General features: G+C 39.1%; 1 protein-coding gene and 1 long non-coding RNA gene across 7 annotated transcripts in view; both read left to right on the top strand.

The window, feature by feature from the left end:
* The window catches only part of SLC24A3 (solute carrier family 24 member 3), a 514,808-nt gene that overhangs the window by 168,575 nt on the left and 328,253 nt on the right, over positions 1-17,980 (top strand). The window lies entirely within an intron of this gene.
* Positions 4,744-17,529, top strand: LOC117068398. Its single transcript, XR_004431108.1, has 3 exons — positions 4,744-4,754; positions 16,419-16,423; positions 16,855-17,529. It is a non-coding gene; the product is annotated as an uncharacterized LOC117068398 (long non-coding RNA).

Genomic DNA, 17,980 nt, shown 5'->3' with positions numbered 1-17,980 from the left:
CTTTGTTTTTGGAACTTCTCCCTTCAGATCTGTGTGGGTGGAGGTTTTGGATAGAGAATGTTCTCTGGGAGCGAGAGCCCTGTAGAGCCAGGTACTGAGGTTAAGCGTGGTCACAATTTGGATAAGCTGTCGTTCATCTTGTGGAGTTCACTGGGCATGCGTGCTGTCATGGATCTACAACAGCACACAGAGCTTGGCCTTTGTAGAGTTTTTTTTTTTTTTTTAAAGTTTAAAAAATTATCCAAGCCACTGTAAAGAGAAGAGGAATAAATAAGGCCTGGAAGCTATCAGTGGCCAAAGCTAGACTCCTGTTTTAAACTCCGAGCCACTGGCTATAAATTAGCCCTGCATGGAAAATAAAACTAAGCTAATTGATTTTGATAAAAGTAAATGTGATCTGGTTGAATTGGGTCGACATGGTTGGCAATGTTTGTTAAGTCAATGAAGGAACAAATTGAACTGATGTAACAATTTCGTTTTGAATTTGGGGTTAAATGAGCCATTTTGTTGAAGATACCCTGTGCTGCTGGTTTCTTCAGTAAGGTTTAAGTTTCCCTTCTCTCCTTTACCTTCCACCCAACATGAATGCACGTGACCAAGCAGGAAGTCTCTGGAGGATTTGCTAACGAGACACATAGGTCCCAAAGCTCAGTCTTTCTTCATTTTTCAAGTATTTATTTTCTTCATCTGTCTGCTTTCCCATTCCGCAGTTACTGGAATTAAAGAGTTAGATCTTGAGGAAGAGCGATCAATAGCTTTTTTAATGAAAGGAGACAAATGCAATTGGTGTCACCTAAGGCTTGAGAAGTAGATCTCTACTGTTTTAAAAAATAAATAAATAAATAAAATAAAAACCAAAAGGATGCAGTGGGGGTAATTATAGACCCCAAGAGTCCACCTAATTGGGGAGTCTTAAAAAGTCAAGGCAGTGGCTTGTATTATATTGGACTGTTCCTTAATGACCCCAGGTTACAGTGACTGTGAGCAGATGAGGAATAATTGTTAGAAATGGAAAATTACCATTTAACCAAGAGGATTTCTGAAACAAGCAGATGAACTGTGAGTGGTAAAAATGTGCTCTACGGAATGTGATTATTGCTGATTTCATCATATGTCCTGGGCATCTTGGGTGAGAATTCATTCATTTACTCAGTCACATATGTTCAGAGCCTCCCCTAAGTCTGGCACTGTACTAGGAGCTGGGGGCACCCTTGTGAGAACCACCCATGTGTTTCTGCCTTCAGGGATCTTCAGTCTGGAGTGGGATGGTGGGGGTGGAGAATAATTGGAGATAAGGCTGGAAGGCCAAGATGCCAGCCACGTGGGATCAGGGTTTTGCTGAGTTTGTTATTTAAGCCTGTGGTCAGTGGGGTGCCATTTTTTACTGTTTTAGGAATGAGGGGGTTTGATAAGTCCAAGTCTCACTAGATTTGTAGTGAATCTGAGCTGGGACATGTTGTTATTTGTGCTGGCAGTGGTCCTGGGGAAGGGCTCTCCATGGACCATGGCGACCTGTGCTCACAGGTGAATACTCCCAGTTACCTTTGTTAACCAGAAGTTAGTCAGGGGTTAGCAGAATTAAGCCAGTGGCTGTTTCCACTGCATAATAGTGTCAAAAATGATTAAATCTCTGTACAAACCTCCCCTCCTCCCTCCAGGCCACTGTATCTTACAACAACAACAATGACAAACACCACACCACTATCTGATTTTCCCCCTTCTAGCTTGTTTCATCTATGGATTTGGGATTGAAGGAGAACATGATTGTCCATACTTTCATCAAGTGTAAAGTGTTTGTTCTATATGTATTCTTACAGAATTGCTAAAATAAACCTATGACCCAGACATGGGCTGGCTAGCATTGTCTATGCATTCATTCATTTATTAACTCTTATATATGAAGCACATTGCTGTATGGCAAATACCCTACTTGGTGCTTGGGAATAAGTAGTGAACAAAAGTGAACCCAGTTCCTGTCTACAGGGAACTTACAGCTTAATAATGGGGGCAGGTAACAATCAAATAATATTCAAATCTATGCTTGCACGTTTAGAAAAGGACTGTAAGTGATGCAATATGATGAGATGGCACAACAGGTCTGGGGATAAGGAGAAGTTTTGCAGAGAAGAAACTGACACTGGGTCTGGAATCTACAGGAAGCGTATTGACCAGGTGAAGGTCGGGGGAATGCCTGTTGGTGCAAAGAAGCCAGGCACAGTAGAGGAATTGAAGGAAGACTGCAGAGAAGCAGAAAAGGAGAGTGCGGTGTGAGACAGGGCTGGAGACACTGGCAGAGACCTGGCAATACCAGTCCTTGTGGGTTGTGCTAAGGAGGCCGGGTCTGATTTGAAGAACAGCAGGAGGCTGCTGCAGTGCTTTAATAAGGATGGATTTACATTTGGAAGACGCACATTTGGATTTACATTTTGGAAAGGTCTCTCTGGCTGCTGTGCTGCTGTGGACTAGAAGGGGGAAGATTCAACCTCTGACGATGGCTTTCTGCTGATTTGTTTTCCTTCTTTCACTTTTCTTCTGGGTTTGGGGGCTCTTGGCTGATTTAGTCTCTGCTAGCCTCTGAGGAAAAGCACTGGTCATGGAGTATTTATTAAAGGAAGCATGATGGATTATTTGGAGGGACATTCTTTGAAATCTGGAGTGAGAGGGAGTATCATATGTCAGCAGCAATGGGCAAAATGGGAGTTATGGTGCTAAGAGGTAAACTGATGTCCGAAATGATTCCATCCACCAACCTTGGCCACGAGAGTGAAGTTCCTTTTTCATAAATGGGAGTATAAACCTAGTTTATCCAGAATAACATGTAAGAAGTTTTCCTTGGCTGCAAATCTTAAATGATGGAGCCTTGGGGAATGATTTCTGACCCTTTATAATAATTAGCTAGGCCAGGATACATAGGTAAGACACCTGGTGACCAACAGCCTAAGGGTCAGGGGGCAAAGGGTGGTAGGACAAGTATAAAAATGCTTAACTCAGTGTCCTACATAGATGGTAGCTATTAGCATAATGACTATTACTAATATACACACCACTACTACCAATAGAAATATACTGTATTGCTCTCTCATCTTTTAAAATATTGATTCATTTATTCATTCATTCAATTCATTGTTTCAGTGAACGTTTATTGAACACCCACTATACTATGCATTGTTACGGGAGGTGGGGACTCAACGATGTCAAAAACTAAGTTCCAGCCACCATGGAGCTCACGTTCTGGTTGGGAGAGGAGAATAAACAAATAAAATTAAATAAATGAATGCATTATCTGGCAGATGGTGATAAGAGCTGAGAAGAGAAACACAAAGCAGGATAAAGAGATGGAGAATGATGGATAAGATGATCTGAGAGGGCCTCTTTGAGGAGGCACTGTGAGCCAAGCTCTGAATAGAGGGATTGAACTATGCAGATGACTGGAAAGATGGAACAGGTGCAAAGGCCCCACAGCAGAAGATGCTTGCAGGATTTGAGACGAAGTGCCCTCCACTGTGTGCCCAGAGCTTCTGTTATTCTATAACTACTAACCCTTAGTAACAGGAGTGGCCCCTCTTCCAGGGGGAGGAGATGAGCAGTTCTGACACCGTAGCATCCACGGTCAGTTTTCTTGCTTTATTTCTTAAGGCTCTTATTCCCACCTCCCAACTACAGTTTCAGCACAGGTTAGGTGGGCAGCTATTTATCTACTAGGTGAAGGTTCCCAGAATAAATGTCTTGAGATTTTAAGTAAGGCATAGTATTATCGTGTGTCTCTTCTGACAACTTTCTACATTGACAAAAATCTGCATTTGTCTAGCAACGTGGTGACTGGAGGGGCAGGCATTCTGTTCGACACGGAACAGAAATAAGCAGTGGGAGTTGAAGTGCTGAAGTAGCAATTGAAGGAAATACAGCTTTGGATAAACTGGAGCCACTCACATGGCATTTGAAATGTCTGCTCTGCATTCGATAGATGATGTTCTCTGCCGCCGGCATCCTTTCTGATATTTATGCAGACGTTTGCCACGTGTCAGTTCTCAGCTGGGGACTCGGAAGCATTCTTCAGGGTGTCAGCGTCTTGATAAACATGTCACCAATTTGTATGATTCACTACACGTGAATAAATGCTAGGAGTTTGGCTGATCAATTCATATGCCAGGGCCTACAAATGTGGAGGAAAATCGCACTTCTTATCTGTGGGTGGAAATGCAAAAACCAGCGTGATAGTGCACAATGCATGATCTGAGTGTGTGAAAAATTTTGGAGACTCGATTACTGTTGATGATGATGATCTGAGTAATTGAAGCCATATCAGAATTAGTCTAATTTACTGCAGTGGGAGGAAGAAAAAAAAATTTATTTTTATAGTCGTGAGAATCATAGTGATTGAAATTAAGCAACTTCCTCATCTTTTTAAAAGACAACCTAGAGATGCTGTTATCTTTGTTCCAGGGGCCTGGCGGCTGGCAGACATGCAATGTGAATTTACTTGTCCTTCCTGATTTGGGAGCTGCTCAAGCCCTGGGTGTAACAAGCATCTGTCTCTCTGCTTGGCTCCTGTCTCTCCGGCCTTGCCAGGCAACACCAAAACCTCCGGAGGGCATTAAGACTGGATAACCAAACTGCACAAATGTTGAGAGGAGAGAACGAGGTTTAATTACAGTTTCCCTTCATTGCCTGTCTTCTCCCACCCCAAAATTAATTTGTAAACAAAAATAGCATATTGGGGTTTGAAGAGGATTCAAGCGGGAGGTTGTTTAGTTGTGGCCAGGATAGATGATGGGGTTGCAGTTTGCTCCGATATATTCAGTCGAGTCTGGCCGCTCCATGTCTCTATGGCAAAGCCTGCAAAATTGTGAGCATTCAACTCTGTACAATTACCCCTGACTCGGCTGCCAAAACGTGTTTTCCATCCATTTTTGACAGAGGCTTCTGTCTAAATAGAGAGAAGAAGAGAGATGATCACTTTTAAAAGTGATTCCAGTCTGATTCTCAAAGTGCAAGTGGTAAAGTCACTAAGACTAATTGGAATGAATTGACTTATCCTCTTTGGCAGCCCTGATCTGTACCCTCCCAAGAGACTGGACTACAAATGGGAGGTCATCACGATGATATGCATATTTCTTTGGATGCTGCTTGGCTCATCCAGTCCATTTTCCATAGATATTATCACTTAAGACAGCTGCTGTTCTATCACTGGTCTTGGATTTTTTTATTTAATCCCGTACTTCAAGAAGAGAAATCTGTTGGCTTTTCGAATGCAGAAGAATTGCCAGAAAAGACATGGGAGGCAAACTGTTTCCTTTAACATTTTTCTGTGGAAGTTAATTTTTTTTTTCCACTACCCCCAGGCAAAACTGAATGACCATTTATCCTGTGAAATGTCCTGAAGCTACGTATAGTATATGCATAGTAATCATCTGCATTCTTCTGCCGATGTTCTGTGTTCATCCGTCAGACCCATCAAGCCTTGGGTTGTCCTTCTGCCTGTCCTGCTTCACCGTGAGAGGACTGAGGAATGTGGATTTGGGGGCCCAGCCTCTGAGTTGCCATAGTGTGTGATTTATCTGTTCCACTTTTGTCTTGGTCAATTGGGACTGCTATAACAAATAGCATAGACTGGGTGGCTTCCAAACAACAGAAATTTCTTTCTCAATCTGGAGTCTGAGATCAAGGTGCTGACAGATTCAGTTTCCGTGAGGCTTGTAGACAGGCTTCTTCTCACTGAGTCCCCAGATGGGAGAGGCAAGGGAGACTCTGTTCTGTCTCTGCTTATAAAGGCACTGATTCCATCATGAGCATGCCACCCTCTTAAGCTAATTACCTCCCAAACGCCCATCTCCTAACACCATCACACTGGGGATTAGTGATTCCATTGTGAATTTGGGGAGGACACAAACATTCAGTCCAAAGCAGCTTTTAGTTTTATCTTTTGCTATTCTTTTTATTTTGAAATAATTTTATTTCTCTAGCTTTGTCAAGGTATTATTGGCAAATAAAATTATGTATGTTTAAGTTGTACAGTATGATGTCTTCACTTACATAAACGTTGTGAAATAATTACCACAGTCAAGACAATTAACATATCCGTTGCCTCACATAGTCAACATTTTTGTTTCTTGTTAATAATCTTTAACATCTACTCTCTTGTCAAATTTCAATTACACAACACAGTATTATTAACTATAGTCATCAGGCTGTACGTTAAATTTCCAGAAATTATTCATTCTGCAAAACTGAAACTTTGTGCTCTCTGAACAACATCTCAACATCTCCTCCGCCTCCCAGACCCTGGCAACCACCATTCCACTCTCTGCTTCGAGGAGCTTGACTTTTTTAGATTCCATATAGAAGTCCTATCATTTGGGTTTGTCTTTCTGAGTTTGGCTTATTTCACTTAGCATAGTGCCCAGTAGGTTCACCCATGTTTTAGCAAACAAAGAATTTCCTTCTTTTTTAAGGCTGAATAGTGTTCCATTGTGTATGTATACCACCTTTTCTTTATCTATTCATCTGTTGGTAGATGGACCCTTAGGTTGATTCAGAATCTTGGCTATTGTGAATACTGCTGCAATGAACATGTGAGTGCAGCAATCACTTCAACATACTGATTTCCTTTCCTTTGGATGCATACCCCAAAATGGGGTGTGGGAATCATAAAGCAGTTCTCATTTTAATTCTTTGAAGAATCATCATACTCTTTTCCATAATGGCTGTACTAATTATATTGCCACCAAAAGTGTACAAGAGTTTCTTTTTCTCCACGTCCTTGCCAACACTTGTTTTCTTTTGTCTTTTTGTGAATAATCATCCTGACAGGTGTGAGGTAATACCTCTTAGTTTGCATTTCTCTGATGATTAGGCATTTTTCTTGTATACCTGCTGGCCATTTTTATCAGGTCCCTTGATCATTTTTTAATCAGGTTATTTGTTTTCTCGCTATGAAATTGTTTGAATACCTTATACATTCTAGATATTAATGCCTTATCAGATGTATGGCTTGCAAATATTTTTTCTCATTTGTTAGGTTGCATCTTCACTCTGTTGGTTGTTTCCTTTACTGGGCAGAAGGTTTTTAGTTACTTCGCAATCCCATGTGTCTATATTTACTACTGTTACCTATAATTTTGGGGTCATACCCAAAAAACCAAAATCATTGTCCAGACCTATGTCAAGAAGCTTTTACTCTGTATTTTCTTCTAGTAGTTGTAAAATAGTCTCAGCCCTTATGGTAAGTTTTTAATTAATTTAGAATTGATTTTTGCATATGGTGTGAGATAATGGTCCAATTTCATTATTAAGCATGTTTCCCTAACACCACTTATTGAAGAGACTGTTCTTTCCCCATTGTGTGTTCTTGGTACTTCGTTGAAGATCAATCAACTATAAATGAACAGATTTATTTCTGGGCTTTCGGTTCTGTTCCATTGACCTGTACGTCTGTTTTTACGCCAGTACCTTGCTCTTTTGCTTATTGGAGCTTTCCAGTATGTTTTGAAGTCAGGTAGCATGATGCCTCCAGCTTTGTTCTTTTTGCTCAAGATTGATTTGGCTATTCGAGGTCTTTGTGGTTTCATATGAATTTTAGAACTGGCTTCTTTTTTTCTGAGATAGGGTCTCACTATGTCACCCAGGTTGTAGTGCAGTGTTGCAGTCATAGCTCATTGCAGCCTCAACCTTCTGGACTCCAACGATCCTCTTACCTCAGCCTTCCAAGTAGCTGAGACTAAAGGCACACACCATCATGCCAGGATCTTATTTTTGTAGAGACAAAGTCTCAAACTCTGTTGCCCAGGCTGGTCTCAAACTCCTGAGCTCGAGCAATCCTTCTGCCTCAGCCTTCCAAAGTGTTGGTATTATAGGCAGGAACCACTGGCCTATTTTTCTATTTCTGTGAAAAATAACATTGGAATCTTGATAGGGATTACATTGAATCTGTAGATCACTTTGACTAGTATGGACATTTTAACAGTATTCATTCTTCCAATGCATGAACACAGGATATCTTTCCATTTATGTGTGTATTTTTCATTTTTTCAACAATGCTTCATACTTTCTAGTGTGTGGATTTTTTCTCTCTTAGGTTAAATTTATTCCAAGTATTTTGGTTTGATACTACTCTAAATATTATAGGATTGTTTTCTTGGTTTCTTTCTCAGATAGTTTGTTGTTGGTGTACAGAAACACTGTTGATTTTTTGTACGTTGATTTTGTATTCTGAAACTTTACTGAATTTGTTTATTAGTTCTAACAGGGTTTTTTGGTGTAGTGTTTAGAGTTTCCTGTACCTAAAATCATGGCATCTGCAAACAGAGACAATTTAACTTCTTCTTTTTCAATCTGTATGCCTTTTTGTGTCTTATCTGGTTGCTCTAGCTAGAACTCCCACCTCTATATTGAATAGAAGTAGTGAGAGTGGGCATCCTTGCCTTGTACTAGCTCTTAGAGTATAAGCTTTCCATTTTCCCCATTGATTGTGAGGTTAGCTGTGCGTTTCTCATAAATGATCTTTGTTATGTTGAGGAAATTTTGCTCTATACCTAATTTTCTGGAAGTTTTTATTCTGAAAAGATGTCAAACTTTGTCAAATGCTTTTTGGCATCTATTGAGATGATGATGTGGTTTTTATTATTCATTCTATCAATGTGATTTGTCATGTTAATTGATTTGCGTATGGTTAACCAAACTTGTATAGCAGAGATAAATCCCACTTGGTCATGTTACATAATCTTGTTGATGTGTTGTTGAATTCAGCTTGATAGTATTTTATTTAGGATTTCTGCATCTATCTTCATCAGATATATTGGCCTGTAGTATTCTTTCTTGTGATGTCTTTGCCTTTGGAAGAATTTAAGAAAGATTGGTGTGTATTCTTCTTTAAATGTTTGTTAAAGTTCACCCATGAAGCTACCTGGATCTGGGCTTTTCTTTATTGGGGAATTTTTTGATTACCGATTCAATCTCCTTACTCATTATTGGTCTGTTGAGATTTTCTATTTCTTCATAATTTAGTGTTGGTAGATTGTATGTTTCTAGGAATTTATCCATTTATTCTAGGTCATCCCATTTGTTGTTGTGTAATTGTTCACCGTAGTCTCTTATGATCCTTAGTATTTCTGTAGAATCTATTGTATTGTTTCCTCTTTTATTTATAATTGTGTTTATTTGAATTTTCCTTCTTTTTTCTTTAATTGTGGCTTGTCAATTTCGTTTATCTTTTTGAAAAGCCAGCTTTTAGCTTTATTTATCTTTTCATTGCTTTTTTCTCTATTTCATTTATTTCTGCTCTGATTTTACTCTTCCTTTCTTCTGCTGACTTTGGGCTTCATTCTTTTTTTCTAATTCCTTGGTGTGTAAAGTTAGTCTATTTGAGATCTTTCTTTCCACTTATGTAGGCATTTATCACTATAAACATCCCTCTTAAAACTGCTTTTACTGCATCACATAATTTTTGGTATGTTGTGTTTCCATTTTCATTTGTCTCAAGTTATTTTTTAATTTTCTTTTTGATTTCTTCTTTGACCAGTTGGTTGTTCAGAAGTGTGCTGTTTAATTCCACATATTTGTGAATTTTCCATTTTTTCCTGTTTTTGAATTTCTGGTTTCATACCATTGTGGTTGGAAAAGACACCTGATATGATTTCAGTCTTCTTGAATTTGTTAAGACTTGTTTTGTGGCCTAACATGATCTATCCTGGGGAACATTTCTTGTGTGCTTGAAAAGAATGTGTATTCTGCTGTTGTTGGATGGAGTGTTCTGTATATGTCTGTTAGGGCCATTTGGTTTATGGTATTATTCAAGTCTGCTGTTTCGTTATTGATTTTCAGTCTGGATAATCTATCTTTTGTTGAAAGTAGAGTATTGAAGTCCTCTAATATTATTGTTTTTAATTTTTTTTAATTTTTAACTTTTGTGTGCTCATAGTGGTATATATATCTATGGGGTACAAGAGATATTTTGATACAGGCATGCAATGCATAATAATCTCATCATGGAGAATGAGGTATCCATCCCCTCAAGCATTTATCCTTTGTATACTCTTAATCCAATTATGGTCTTAGTTATTTTACAATGTACAATTGAGTTATTATTGACTGTAGTCACCCTGTTGTACTATAAAATAGTAGGCTTTCTTTATTTTTTCTAACTGTCCCTACTATTGTATTGCTTTCTATTTCTCCCTTTACTTCTGTTAATATTTGCTTCATATATTTAGGTGTTTTGGTGTTGGATGCAAATGTATTTAAAATTGCTGTATCTTCTTCATGAATTTACCCCCTTTATCATTATAATGACCTTCTTTGTCTCTTGTGACAGTTTTTAACTTAAATTCTATTTTGTCTGATATAAATATAGCTATCCTCTCTTGCTTGTTTTTAGTTCCTATTTGCATGGAATTTCTTTTACAATCTTTTCACTTTCAGCCTATGCGTGTTCTTAAAACTAAAGTGAATCTTTTGTAGTTAGCATATGGTCAGCTCTTGTTTTTTTAATCCATTCAGCCTCTCTCTTTTAATTGGATAATTTAAGCCATTTAAATCTAAAATACTATCATTTTAAAATTGTTTTGTGACTCTTTTGCAGTTCCTTTGTTCAATTCTTCCAATCTTGCTGTCTTCCTTTGTGATTTGATTATTTTTGCAGTGATATGCTTTGATTCTTTTCTCTTTATCTTTTGTATTGATCTTTATTGTTACCATGAAGCTTAAATAAAACATCTTATAGTTATTACAGTATATTTTAATCTGATAACAGCTTACCTCTACATTTTAACTTCTCTTCCCCTAAAACTCTGTTATTAATGTCATAATTTATATATTTTATATCTTTATTAAATTATTGTATATATAGTTATTTTTATACTTTTGTCTTTTAACTGTTATACTGGAATTAAAAGTGGTTTAGTCACCATTAGTACAGTATTAGAATACTCTCAATTTGACTATATTCTTATCTTTAAATTGAGTTTTATACTTTTATATGCTTTCATGGTGTTAGTGTTCTTTTGTTTCAACTTGAAGAACTCCCTTTAGCATTTCTTATAATGCAAATCTAGTGGTGATTAACTCTCATACCTTTTGTCTGTCAGGGAAAGTCCTTATCTCTCCTTAATTTCTGAAGGACAGTCTTGCTGGGTATAATATTCTTGGTTGGCTGGGTTTTTTTTTTTCCCCCCCCAACACTTGTGATTATATCACTGTACTCTTTTCTGGCCTCCAAAGTTTCTGGTGAGAAATCTTCTGATAGTCTAACAGACATTCCCTTGTAAGTGGCAATTTGCTTTTCTCTTACTGTTTTCAGAATTACTACTTTTTGTCTTTGACTTTTGAGAATTTTATTACAGTTGTGTCTTGGTGAAGATCTCTTTATTTTTAATATATTTGGAGCTCTTTGGAATTCATATACCTGAATATTAATTTCCCTTTCCAGATTTGGAAGATTTTCTGTCATTTTTTGTTTAATATGCTTTTAGCCCTTTTCTCTTTCTCTGTTCCTTCTGGAACTTTCTTATTGGTATGCTTGATTGTGTTCCATAATTCCCATATCCTTTCTTCACTCTTTAAATTTTTGTTGTTGTTGTTGTTGTTCTGACTGGGTAATCTCAAATGACCTTTCTTTAAGCTCACTTATTCTTTCTTATGTTTGATTGAGTTTGTTGTGAAAAAACTTTCAGTTCAGTCCTCGTGTTCTTTAGCTCTAGAATTTTTGTTGGTTCCTTTTTATGGTTTCTAGCTCTTTGTTGAACTTATCATTTTGGTTTTTTGTTTCCTGATTTTTATTTAGTTGTCTGTTATCTCTTGCAGCTCACTGAGTTTCTTTAAGATTATTATTTTGAATTCTTTGGCCAGGCAGTTTATTAATTTCTATATTTTGAGGTCAGTTAATGTTTTTCATTTTGTTCCTTTATTGGTGTCATGTTTCCCTGATTATTTGTGATCCTTGTGGCCACGTGTTGGTATCTGCCCATTTGGAAAAGCCCTTCACCAGTCAGCCGATCCAGAGATGCTCAATGGACCACCTGGTATGGTCCATGGGTGAGCTTGCCACTAAAGTCCTTGATAGGCTTGCCTGGTGCCTCATTCATCAGTTCAGCAGGCCTAGTGCCTGGGTTCACAGGGACTGGCTTGGAGGTTAGGTCCATGTGTCTGGCTTGTAGTATAGGACCATGAGGAATGGCCTGGCACTGGAGCAAGCCTAGAGGCTGGGTCCACAGAGGTTGACCCAGTGTGAGGATCTGCAGGGCAGAATTAAGCGCTGAGTTTGCTGGACCATGGAGCTGTGGGGAATGACCTGTTGCTTGGAGTCACAGGGACTGGCTAGACCTGGAGCCTACATTTGCTGAATTTCCTGTATCAGCTATAATTGCTGGATTTCCAACATGGGAATTTGCAGCATAGGCCTGGCAGGGAGGCTGCATCTGCAGGTATTGGGCTGGTACCTTAGGCCAAAGGGACTGACATTGAGCCTGGGGAGGCCTGAAGACTGGGTCTGCAGATGCAGAGTTGTAGCTTGGGGCTGCAGAGGCCAGCCTTGCACTGGGTGGCCCTGAATTCTGAGGCTGCAGGGGCTTGCCTGGAAGTGTAGCAGGTCTGAGGGCTGAGTCTTTGGGAGCCAGACTATAACCTTGGGCTCTAGAGGCTGGCCTGTCTCCAGTGTGAGCTCTAAGCCCTGAGTTGCAAAGCCACCCTGGTGCTAGGGCAGGTCTGAGATCAGGGGCTGTAGGACCATCCTGGAGCCAGAATGGCTTGTCATCACTACTCATGTGGCATTTAACCCAAGCTGTCTTGTTCTGATGTTTAACTGATTCAAGGAAGCCTTTTTACCCCAACCCCACTAAACCGGTTCTTGATGCCTTAGGTTAGACCTCAAGAGAATTTTCTTCTTTTCATATTTTCCAAGGCTACTAGCCAAGCTCTGGGCCATAGTGAACCACCAGTAGCGTCTTGATGACTTCTTGATAACTGAGTAACCGTGGGTTAATGAATGTGTCTCATAGTCCTTAGGTGTGAGTCTATATGTGTGTTCCTGAAGAATGTAGAGGAGTATCTGGTCTGAGGGTAGGCTTTTCATATCTCCAAGGTGAAGCTTCCTGTAGCCCAGTTTTTCTTGAGGGCACAAATACAAAATCTAAGCCAGTGGATCTCAGACTGGTGTCCCACATCCAGCAGGCCACACCACTTAGGAACTTGGGAATGCAAATTCTCAGGGCCCATCTAGACTTCCTGAATCAGAACCGCTGGGAGGGGACCATGCAGTGTATGCTATAACTAGCCTCCAGGAAATTTGGAGGCACTCTCAAGTGCAAGAACCACTGGCCCAGAACACTGCATTTTTAGCTATGTTGCCAGAGAGAGCATAGTCTTTGGGAGTCTTCAGTCTTTGAGAGGGCCCTTGGCTGACCCCAAGAGAGTTTACATGGCCTCTATATCTGGAAAAGTCTCACAGAAAAATGCAGAGGTTTTCCCTTAGCTAAGAAGACTCACTCCTTTGGCCTCTTGAGGTCTGTGTCTGTAAAGAGACATTCTGAGGATTTGGCTTCTGTCCCTGCTACATTGACTTTGTGTCAGCAGGCGGGTAGCAAGAAGTGTCTCCAAATCTTGTGCCTGGAGAAGGGAACAAAGGTTCTGGGTACTAGTGATCCTTCGTTTATTGTCCATCTTCCTTTCAGAAATCTAACTTCATGAGACCAAAGATAGAGTCTTGCTGTTTGCCTAGGTGTCAGAGGCACACAGTAGGTATGCAATTAATGTCTGTTGATTTAAAAAAAGAAAGGTCCTTGGAGCACAGATGTTAGAGGTCAGGTGAGGAATTGAGAGTTCTATCTTAACAGTTTCCTGAGCCTGAGTTGTAATTCTAAGGGGTAAACAAACAACAGTTACATCTGAAAGTCCCTTGTATTTAGCCCTCTGATCACCTGTGGGTACAGGTGGGCAGAAGGAGGTCATGGAGGGACATAATTCATTAAAATGCCTTAGTCTGCCTCAAATGCCCCAAAGCACTTGGATTCCAGCATGTTCTATTAGCGTTTCTTGAGAATGGAGGATATAGGAGCCTTCTCAGTATTTAAAGTTTTAGAGAAGACTTATGGAATGATGAGAAATGTTCCAGCATAGCTCCCAGGGCTGGGCCTGGATACTTCTGGGTTGGCTGTGAGCTTTACTGTGGCTTCTTCAGCTGTTTGTGGGGGGGTGCTGACCAAGCAAGATTTCTCTCAATAAGAACTAGAACCAAATACAAAACTGAGGATGTGCCCTGGCTCCCATGGTAATGATATTGTAAGATGATTTTATGTGCCATTGAGATTGATGATCTCCCATTTGCCAAGCAGTGGTCCTCCTGTTACCCTAGCTGGATGACCTCATTAAGCCAGAGTGAAAGTGTATCAACTATTGCCCTGTAACATACAGATCTGTCATGCTTCTTCATTTCAAATGACAAATATGAGTATGACTTGTGGGTAAATCTTTACCAGAGAAAAGACCACAACAAAGGCAGGTGATCACATGTTTAGTTTGTTGACAGTAATTGAGTGAGCCTTTCCCTTCTTGCAGGGAAAGGAGAGCTTGCAGTCAAAAGGGGAAAGATCCTCTGATCTTGTCCATCTTTATGGCCAGAACAAAAATATACCTCACCTTCTGTCTATCTCTTATCTCTGATCACACCTAGTTATCCTCAAGCAAAGAGTACATTTTTCAGTGAAGTAGTTCAATCATGATCTGGCCAACAAATTATTGTTAAATAACTTTTAACCTGATTATTAAAAATATGCATAATCTCTTACAGATAACTTATGAAATATAGAAATATACACAGAAAACATAAAAATCACTGATACCCGTAGCCTGATATCATTCTTTATGATGAAAGACTGAAAGCGTTTTTCCTAAAATCAGGATGGCCATTCAGGGTACTCGAGAGTATGATCGAGACTGAAAGAAACAAAGCACACTCACACCAACCCCTAGAAATGAGGATGCCCACTTTTGCTGGTTTGCTCAACATATCACTGGAAATCCTAACCAGAGCAATTAGGCAAGAAAAATAAATAAAAGGTATTGGAAAGGAAGTAGTAAAATTATCTCTGTTCATAGGCTCTGTTCTACATATAACATGATCTTATATGTAGAAAACAAACTATTGTAACTAACAAAGAAATGTAGCCCAGTTGCTGCATACAGGATCAACATACAAAACTCAGTTGAATTTTTATAAAATAGCAATGAATAAGCTGAAAATGAAACTAAGAAAACAATTTTATTTATAACGTTGTCAAAAAGAATAAAATACTTCGGAATAAACTTAACCAAGGAGGGAGGCAAAAGATTTGTACATTCAAAACTACAAAATGTTGATGAAATAAATTTTTTTAAATGTAAATATATGAAAAGACATCCCATGTTTATGTAATTAGAATAGTCAATATTGTTAAGATGTCAAGATTACACAAAATGATCTACATATTTAATATAATTCTCATCAAAATTGTAACAGTGTTTTTTGAAGAATTAGAAAAATCCACCCTAAAATTCATATAGAATCTTAAGGGACCTCAAATAGCCAAAACAATCTTGAAAAAGAATGAAGTTGGAAGTCTCACACTTACTGACTTCAGAATATGTTACAAAGCTATAGTGATCTAAACAGTGTGGTACTTGTGTAAAGACAGACATAGATCAATGGAATAGAATAGGTAGCCCATACATTAACCCTCACATATATGGTCAAATTATTTGCAACAAGAGTTCCAAGACTATTCAATGGGGAAAGGACAGTCTCTTCAACACATGTTTTTGGGTTAACTTGCTATCTACATTCAAAAGGATGAAGCTGAGCTCTTACCTTACACCATAGACAAAAATTAAGTCAAATGGATCAAAGATCTAAATATAATATCTAAAAATATAAAATTCTTAGAAGAAAACCTATAAGTAAAGCTTCCTGCTGTTGGATTTTGCAGGGATTTCTCAGATATGACACCAAAACCATAGGCAACAAAAGTAGAAATATATAAATTGGACTACATCCAAATGAAAAACTTTCACCATTAAAGAACACTGTCAACACAGTGAAAAGGCAACCTACAGAATGGGAGAAAATACTTGCAAATTATATATCTGATAATAAGTTAATATCCAGGATATATAAAGAAAGTCCTATATCTCAAAGCAAACAAAAAAACCCAAATAACCCAAAAAAATCAATAAAGGACTTGAATAGATATTCCTTCAAAGAAGATGTACAAGTGGCCCACAAGTGTATGAAAAAATACTCCATGTCACCAGTCACTAGGGAAATGCACATCAAAACTGCAATGAAATATCACCTCCTACCTACTAAGATGGCTGCTATAAAAGACAAACAAAACAGAAAAGAGCAAGTGTTGATAAGTCTGTGGAGAAATTGGAACCTTTGTGTACTCTTGGAGGGAATGTAAAATGGTGCAGCCACAGTGGAAAACAGTATGGTGATTCCTCAAAAAATTTAAAGTAGAATTGCCACATAAGTAGAATTTCATATAAATGGAATTGCCAGCAATTATTCACAGCATATGTTCACAGCAGCATTATTTACAGCAGTCAAAATGTAGGAGCAATCCAAATGTCTAATGATTGATGAATGGATAAACAAGATGTGGTGTATACATCCAACATTATTTAACCTTAAAAAGGAATACAGTTCTGACCCAAGTTACAATATGGATGAAATAAGTCAGTTATTAAGAGACAAACACAATATGGTGTTACTTATGTGAGGCAGACCGACTTATGTGAGGCAGGCCGACTCACAGAAACAAGAAGTTGGATGGTGGTTGCCAGGTAATGGAGGGAGAAATAAGGGGAACTATTATGTAATGGTCATAGAGTTTCAGGTTTGCAAGATGAAAAAGTTCAGGGGACTGGTTGCACAAAAATGTGCATATACTTAACACTACAGACTGTACACTTAGAAATGGTTAAAATGGTAAATTTTATGTCATATGCATTTTACCACAATTTTTAAAAGTCACGTATGATCCACATGATCTCAACATCAGAACTGACCAATGTTAGCATTTTGGTGTATAACTCTATCCAGTTTGTAGATTTTTCTTTCCTAGGTGTATGTGTTTGCAAATGTGTGTGTGCATACACACATACCAACACAAAATTAGGTCTGTTGTTCTGACAGTTCTGTAGGCATGTAGAGAACTACAAATTAGACAAGATGGTTCCTGCTCACATGAGCAGAGAGATACTCAAATAATTACGGTGAAACCTAGTTGTGCTCTAGTAACTAAATGTTGAAAATGTCGAAACACTGCGGGAGCCAGAGGGGGATGACCTGCAAAGAAGGAGGCATCCCAGTTGGTTTTAAAGTATGAGTAGGAATTTTGTAGGCGGAAAAATGGGATCATAGCACTCCAGGAAGGAGAATAGCATGTGAAAAGGCATGGAGTTGTAAAAGGTTGTGTGTATTTGGGGAATAATGAAGAGTTCATGCCTGTGTTTCAAGAATTGGAGTGGATTGGCCGGGCGCGGTGGCTCAAGCCTGTAATCCCAGCACTTTGGGAGGCCGAGACGGGCGGATCACGAGGTCAGGAGATCGAGACCATCCTGGCCAACATGGTGAAACCCCGTCTCTACTAAAAATACAAAAAATTAGCCGGGCGAGGTGGCGGGCGCCTGTAGTCCCAGCTACTCCGGAGGCTGAGGCCGGAGAATGGCGTGAACCCGGGAGGCGGAGCTTGCAGTGAGCTGAGATCCGGCCACTGCACTCCAGCCTGGGCGACAGAGCAAGACTCCGTCTCAAAAAAAAAAAAAAAAAGAATTGGAGTGGAGTAGGTAGTGGCAGGTCATGAGCCTGGAGAAGACGGTTAGGGGCTATTTGAGGCTTTGGTCTTCTAGCTCTGAGTCAACAGGTCCCACACCCTCCAAACCCTGAGATGGTTGTTTGATTGATTTTAATAACGAGAATGATATTTTGGCTACAACATGACACAAAAATGAT

The sequence above is a fragment of the Trachypithecus francoisi genome, unplaced genomic scaffold (genome assembly GCF_009764315.1).
Source record: "Trachypithecus francoisi isolate TF-2019V2 unplaced genomic scaffold, Tfra_2.0 Lachesis_group21, whole genome shotgun sequence".
Classification (NCBI taxonomy): Eukaryota; Metazoa; Chordata; class Mammalia; order Primates; family Cercopithecidae; genus Trachypithecus; species Trachypithecus francoisi.
Note: the sequence above shows the minus strand (reverse complement) of the source record. Positions and strands in the feature narration are given on the sequence as shown.